This window comes from Sturnira hondurensis, unplaced genomic scaffold, assembly GCF_014824575.4.
Source record: "Sturnira hondurensis isolate 20B ecotype Veracruz unplaced genomic scaffold, ASM1482457v3 Scaffold0015596, whole genome shotgun sequence".
Classification (NCBI taxonomy): Eukaryota; Metazoa; Chordata; class Mammalia; order Chiroptera; family Phyllostomidae; genus Sturnira; species Sturnira hondurensis.
This window is the reverse complement of record NW_028088227.1, coordinates 16077761-16085723: the sequence shown is the minus strand read 5'-3', so window position 1 is coordinate 16085723 and position 7963 is coordinate 16077761. Positions and strand designations below refer to the sequence as shown.

Genomic DNA, 7963 nt, shown 5'->3' with positions numbered 1-7963 from the left:
AACAGTAAAAGATCTTCGATTAAATCTTTTCTTTCTGATTCCATACGTCATATTCTCTGCCATTGTTTTAGTGTTGTTTTTCCCTGAATATTCTGGAAAAGTGACTATGGAAGAATGACTCAAGTATTTTGTTCTACACCATCAGTGCAATTTGACTGTGTTAATTCTGCTATTGCCTTTTTAGTTTCTTTGAAAGTATTTTTACATTACCTCTCTTTTTACAAAATGCTGTGGGTTTTATGTCTTTATCTATTCCTTTCAAGTGATTTCTGTTTCTTTTTCATACAAGTCATTTTTCCTACTTGCCATCAAAGGTAATGAATGGGGTTTTATAATTTACTTCTAGCTCTTAGAAGAAATAATTGTCAGGGTTTCTGAGTCTTCAGGAAGATATTCTCTTGCTACTGTTCTACGGCATGAAGTCATAGGCCCGTGTTTGTGTCTTGGCTCTGAGAAAGGTGAGAGCTGTGGCCAAAGGCTGTGTTTGCTGAGACAACAAGCATGAATACTCTTGATCTTGTTATTTGTTAATTCTAGTGCACGTCAACTCTCTTTCAGATGGCTAACTGGGAAAAAGAATAAGGCTCTAGATTTTAAAATTAATTTACTTAATTAAGATATTTTATTGAAGGCAGTTTTTTTTCACTTATATGCCGTACTCCTCCCTTTAGCTTTTCATCTCTGAGTAGGTAGGGCACTTGTACTTCTGAAATGTTTATATGCGTTGGCGACAAAGCTAATCTTGACTCTTTTAACTACCTTTAGCCTAGCCTAATGAGACTCCAAAAATACCTAGTTTTGAATCTCTGCTTTACCAGTTTTTAGTGGTGTGGTGTTTAGAAAGTTTCCTAACCTCTTTGAATCAGCTTGCTAATCACTTACTTCTTGAGATCGTTGTATAAATTATATGAAAAAAAGACATGTAAAGCTTCCAACATTGGGCATGCCACACAGATGAAAATATATGGGAGGTTTATTACAATGATCTATTAGTATTATTATTATTTATTTAATTATTATTATTCCAAGGATGAAATGAGTCGCCATCAATTACTCTTCCTTCCTGGGCAGGCTTCTCCCTCAGATTTCAACTAAAGATAAAAAGCAAATTTATACTGAGGGGTGAGGTGAGGAGGAGTAGAGGTCAGCATGCTGCCTCAATGAGTGGCATACCCCCAGGAGTGACAGTGGACTGCTTTTTTCCATCCATGTCCATTTTGAATGTAGGAGCCACAAGGCAGAATGCATTTTCTAACTGTAATTGCAGGCAGTGGCTATATCACCTATCAATTTCGTTTTTCAGTTCCATTCCCTTGGGCTCCTCAGTGAGAGAAAATCTTTCATCATTTGTTAGAATATGTTGATAGGCATCCTTCATTATTAAAATGTTTGTGTGTGTATGAATAGTCCTTACTACGAATTTTAGTGGGTAGCTGGCTGCCTTCAGAGGCTGCTACTAGATATCACTTGAAACAAAAATCTGTGATTTAGTAAATTTTTTCTCTATAACTCAAAATTCTTGAGGCCCTCTTGGCAAAAATTTTAATGTGTTTCTTCCAGATGGCAATTATGTGATAAATTAGTTAAATTCATTTGGGAAACACTGGATTAAGAAAAAAATAGACAGCTTCTTTATTGCATTGGTACTTGAGACCTGTAATATGTTACTGTTCATCACGGGTCTCAGAAGGCATATAAGGCTCCTCACATTAGTGTGATCACGGCAAACATTTGGGAGGTGACTAGCCACAGTGGGCACTCCTACTACACCAACTAGAAACCCCCGCATCTTCTACTGGAATTTTGCCCCAGCTATTGTTTGCTTTACTGCTAAACTGCCTGATCTGAAAATGTCTTCTAAGGAATACACGTGGGCACTGGCACTGCCTGCCAGTTGGAAGAACTGGGAACACATGGAAGTTCATATCCTTTCTCATTCCTGTTCTGACCCTTCCCACCCCTGACTCACAGCCAGTGACTGACAGACTGATATGGGGATGCGAAGGCCCAGCTCTTTACTGGGGAAACAGCCAGATGTACTCCACACTTCCTTTGGATTAAGCCAAATCTGGGAGGTCACTTGATCTTATATCTTTACTTGGCGGCCATATTCCTTGCCCTTCTTTCCATTCCCCCACCTCCCAGGGGTTTCTTTTTGCAGCATATTGTTAATAAACCACTGGCACTCAGATCCTTGGGGCAGGGTGGCTTTCTAAAGGACACAGTCTAAAGCAGTAGAATATTCTGGACCTATGACTTTAGAAATAAAAATTAGAAACATTGCCTTATAACAGTATGATTGCATTCATAATATCTGGGAATGAGTTTTAGAATCTGTATTTTAATGAGAAGCTGAAGTCACCTGATGAAATTTGATGTTTAAAAATAAAGTAACAGCATGGCTCTGTTCGTTGGAGCATCATCCTGTCCACCAAAAATGCCACCTGGTCAGAGCACATGGCTGGGTTGTAGGTTCCGTCCCCAGTGGGGTCACATGCAAAAGGCAACAGATCAGTGTTTCTCCCTCACATTGATGTTTCTCTCCTTCTCTTTCTCTCTCTCTCTCTCAAAAAGCATTATGCTGAGTGAAATAAGCCAGGTGGTGAAAGACAAATACCATATGATCTCACCTTTAACAGGAACCTAAAGAACAAAACAAACAAGCAAGCAAAATATAACCAAGGACTCTGAAATAGAGAACAGGCTGACAGTGACCAGAGTTGGGAGGGGAAGGAATTTCAGGGGAAAAGGGGAAGGATTCACGGGAACAAGTATAAAGGACACATGGACAAAAACTAAGGTGGGTGGAAATGGGAGAAAGGTAGGGAGCACTGGGGGTGGATGAGCTGGGATGGGAGTAAAAGACAGAAAACTGTACTGACCAACAATTAAAATAAAAAAAGTATAAGGCAACAAGGAGTATATATTAATTCACATTAAATATTTCCCAATAAATATCTTCATTATCATCTATTGGTTCCAGTTTCTATCACTGCATGCTTCAGAAATATTCTTGTACTTTCTTTTAAAGACTTTTATTCTTTATTAATTATTTTAAGCAATAACTTCAAGAAACTTTCACTACCAAAATTAAAATCTACATAAGCATATCAGAATTACAAATAACAGTCTATTAGAGCTGGGAGAGACCTTAATGACCATCTATTTTAACCCTGTCATTTAAAGACAGAAAAACTTAAATTCAGAAAATAAAAGTTATAGCTCAAGGTCAAATAGTATTTCCCAAGTTGTTTTTTTGTGTGTGTCCTAGTCAGATATTTAATTTTTGTACAAGGGTGCTTTTTTAATTTTACAGATAATGATTGAACAGGAATGACATACTTCTGGAGTGTTCATTTTAACTATATTTCTATTCACAAAAATTGATCATTGCTCCATATAAAGATCTTATTTAACATTCAGAACCCCACAAGTTGAAAACCGATTTTTTGTTTATTTTGATTGTGAAGAAGGAAGCAATATTTAAAAATTCATATATGCAGCAAGATGCAATGAAAATTAGTAACATTTTCCATGATTTAACTTTGAAATTTTTAGCTCTGGTAAAAATTTCAATACTATTGGTCTCAAAATAGAAAGGAAACTATCTAGACATCATTTGCTTAAAAACCAAGAAGGCTCAAATTACAATAAAATTTTTATTCTAAGTGAGGACAGCTTTGAGAATGAAAAAGAAATGCTATTAATGATTATTCTGGATCTGTCCCAGCAAATTGAGATATGTGGCCTTTCTTCCCAGGAATGTGTTAGTAGACTCTGCAAACCCTACCTCCCCCAGAGAGTTCCTCCCTCATCCTCTCACAGACAAGCTCTTTTCCTCATTGACCCCCTAGGGCATTTTTCTTTTCTATCTGCTGTTACCTGATCGGTTTTTCTGTGTGTGTGTGTGTGTGTGTGTGTGTGTGTGTGTCTCTCTCTGTCTCTTTCTCTTTTTCCCCACACCCATAGTCCATCCTTTACTCTCCACAATGACTGGAATGGCACACTTTTAATCACTGCTAATAAGTAATGTTCCAACTTAGTTACTTAATAATCAGTTGGCTATACATCACTGGACTTTAACATAAAAATAACACAGATACCTCCAGTTAGGACAAGATCAAAAATCTTTTTTCTATATTTTGTCACCAAACACAGAGATACTTAAAATGCAAAGAAGTGATAGCCAGTGTTCACGTGTGATGTGCACATCAAAGAGCTTCAGAAAGATTTGCTGAAAGAATAAAATATATGTGCAGGTGCTGTAGTTATTTCTTACTTATATTTTATATATTATATTATATAAAGAATTCAGAGACATTACAGATATTTGGTGACAAGTCAGATATTCCTTTAGTTTTATATTCTTTTCTTGCAACCCAAGCTAATTCTCTAGTAGTTAATGATTCTTCTAATTACATTAAAAGCTCAGTGAATATTGGGAAAAACAGAAATTAACAAAAGCAAAAATAAAAGGTAATGCAAATTCTCCCCTTCATGATTTACTTGCATGCAGTGTAATGCTTTTTGAAGTTCATAGTAATTAGCATCTCTGTCTCCCTTGTTATATTTAACAAGAACATTAACATACCAGTCCGTAGTCATAAAATCAGCTTATGCAGTTATTGGCACTGAGGCATTAATATTTTTTACAATTTTTACTTTGCATTCTTCCTTCATGGAGTTTGAGAGTGTGGTGACTTTTTTTCAGCCATGTTTCTTCCCCACAGAATTCAGAAAATCCTATAGGTTAAGTGGTAACATTTACTGATGGTGATAAAGATTAATTTGGATTCTATTGGCATTGAAAGTGCTTATTCCATATTACAGAAAAGCTGAAAATGGCAGTAAGGTGTATAAAAACTCAATCTCATGCATCAATTTTGTTAACTATTATTAACTATCCCCTAATTAGGCAAATTGGATAATTCATAAAGCCTGCCAGGAGACAGTTTTATAAGTGTTTGCCATGGAAAAGTTTGATGTCAAAGAGATTTAATAAAGATTGAACAGATTTTGTTTTGAAAATATATATTTCCATATATTATCTTATTTTATCCTTCAAATAACTTTGGCAGACTGGTATTATGACTTCTGTTTCTGAGAGAAGAAGACCTGGCTCACAGAGATGAAGAGATTTGCGCACTGTCTATGTGCCCACTAAGCAACAGATCTCTGACTTGGACACAGGTTATTCTGTCATTCCAAGGGTGCTGCTCAGTATAACAGAGGGCTAGGAATTCTACCCAGATGTGAAGCCTCTGTCAAAATCACTTTTACTTCAGTTCCTTATTTCTTATCAATATCAATTTTATTATCTCATTATATGAGAACCTGACATGAGGCATAGGTTGGGCACCAAGAAAGTAACCTTAAAAGTCAAAGCTTGTGTAATTTAGGACAAGTCAGTTAATGTCAATATCAATTATTCTTATCTTTAAAAGAAAATCAAGATACCTGTTCCTATGAGTTGTGAAGATTAAATGATAAGGTAACTGACACTGCATTTAACTACATGATAATGCTTGCATTTATCTGTTTTAGTTCTAAGACTAGATTGAATATTATTGAAAATTCTCAGACAGGCAATTTTGTTTTCCTGAAGTACCAACAAAGAGAGTGTTTACATGTCAGCACATACTGCATATTGTTACGTTCTACCTGCCAAATCTCATAACCCCTACTGTGTGCCTGATATCCTAAACTTTTAAGAGCAGTGAAGGTATCAGAAGCCCCAAACAAAGTATCAGAGACAGTTTTTGTCTAAACAATCTGTATGTGTTGATTACACGTTTATTTAATGTTAGCCTTGTCAGTGTGAAGATCATACACATCTGAAGATCATACACATTCAGTTGCAACAAAATGTTGATCGACTATGAACATGTGCAGGATTAGGTACTTATTACTCAACGATTTTGTGAGAAATGAGACATTATTAATTGAAGAATATTCATTTGTGATCATTGATTTAAAACGTGGCACAGAATAAACCATTTATCCCCTCTCCACCATCTTCCTATATAGAACATAGGAATTTGTACTTGACGCAGCACCTAGGTGGATGAGGCAGAAAAATTAAGCCCTTTATATAGAGGGTAGGACTTCATTTTTAGTTCTACTCTAGCTAAAATAAAAGTTCTGGGATGATTTTCTTTCACAAATTGTGTTGCAAATAGGCTCCATCCTAACAATGACAACTCTATGTGGGAAAAAAGATAGTAGCCAGTAGCAATAAAAATGCATCAAACACCTTTCTGCCCTCCTGGGACAGCTGGTGAAGAGAATAGACCATATTTTATGGTATTGGTTAGTTTCTGTCTTTAGGAGTATATAGCATTTTCCTATAATTGCATAAGGCCCCAGATAAATCACATTGTGAGCTCACTCCTATTCTGACACATTCATACATCCTAGTAACACCTCCACACATATTTTTTAAAGTATTCTTACACCTTTAACTTAAATATGTGTGTGGCTAGTTTGCAACTTAAGTATAAAATGTCAAGTCATTATTTTGCTTTCAAAGATTATTTTTAATACACTGTAAAAATAAGTATGTCGCTTGTGTTCAGTAGACACTCTTTTGCATGCATGCTATTTCTCATCCTACAGCCCATTTCCCATTTCCGATCCCTGTGATACTGAGCCCTCTGGATACCGATCTATGTGGATTCCATCATTCTATCATCTGAGCCCTCCTGCCATGGGGCCTCCCTTGAGTTCAGCCAATGGGAGGCACCAAAGAGCAGAGAGCAGGGAAGTGGAAAGATCAGGGTATTGATTCCACCCTACCCCCACCCTCAGATTCCCCTGTGGCCCCTGCTAGGCTGAGGGTCTGGTAGAGTCTATGTTGCTTTATAGCTGTAGTTTCTATGGAGCAGTGTCTCTTCCCAGAGCTTCAGCTCTTGCCCTTTCTGCCTTAAATGGCTGTGATTTTCCTGTTGTTCCTCTTCCACTGTTCATTGCTTGGCAATCCCCTCCTCATTTAAACTCTTTATAGTTAATCCCTTTAAAATGAGCCAAGTATTTCCTGTAGCCCTGACTGATACAACTTGCTAACAAACCATTTAGACTATTGAGATCCCAAATCCATGTGAATGCGGTACATGGAGGTGCTTCTGTAATTGGTGTAGTGGAACATTTTTAAAGAAAAAGAAGTCTCATGCATCCCAATTATCACTTAAAGTCAAACATTAAATAAGATATAATAACCAAAAGGGTCAACCAAAATTATTTACAAATAAAATACAATTAAAACTGCCCAACAACTAAATAATTAAATACTTTGCTATGCCAAATGTTTTGCTGAATTTAAGTAACTATTTTATTCAGATAAGATGCCATCAATATACTAATGAAACTATGCAATTTTAGGGTCCTTTCTCCTTTCAGGAATCTATGAAAAAGACATCTGCATCTGTGCAGGACACCTGATGAAACAACCTGGTGCCATCTTGAATTCTTCTTTCCATCTACCCCACCACCACCTCTGGCATACAAGTAAGCCAGTTATTTCTATCTTTAATGCTACAATAAGTACTCGCTTCGGCAGCACATATACTAAAATTGGAACGATACAGAGAAGATTAGCATGGCCCCTGCGCAAGGATGACACGCAAATTCGTGAAGCGTTCCATATTTTTGGTCTCAGAGACTCGAGTAAGGACGGAGGCGGCCAGACCAGCGGCAGCCATTAGCCGGCGTGTAAAGACCTCGGAGCTGCGGCTGCTGCAGCGGTTGGAGCCCAGAGGCTTCCTTCCGTCTGTGCCCAGCGACAAGGGCGTCTGCCACGGAGAACTCATCGGGAGCCTGGCAACCCTGAGAAAAGTCAAGGGCAGCGGCAGCGGTGGTGGCGGCGGCAGGATGGCAGCCATTGGCTGGCGCATAAAGACCTTGGAGCCTTGGCTGCCTCAGCGGTCGGGGCCCAGAGGCTTCCCCCTGCGCCCAGCGACAGGGGCGT

At 37.8% G+C, this 7963-nt stretch overlaps 1 non-coding gene across 1 annotated transcript; it reads left to right on the top strand.

Annotated features, from left to right (window-relative positions):
• Positions 1 to 7539: 7539 nt before the first annotated feature.
• LOC119000368 (U6 spliceosomal RNA) lies at positions 7540 to 7646 on the top strand. Its single transcript, XR_005069301.1, has one exon. It is a non-coding gene; the product is annotated as a U6 spliceosomal RNA (small nuclear RNA).
• Positions 7647 to 7963: the final 317 nt, after the last annotated feature.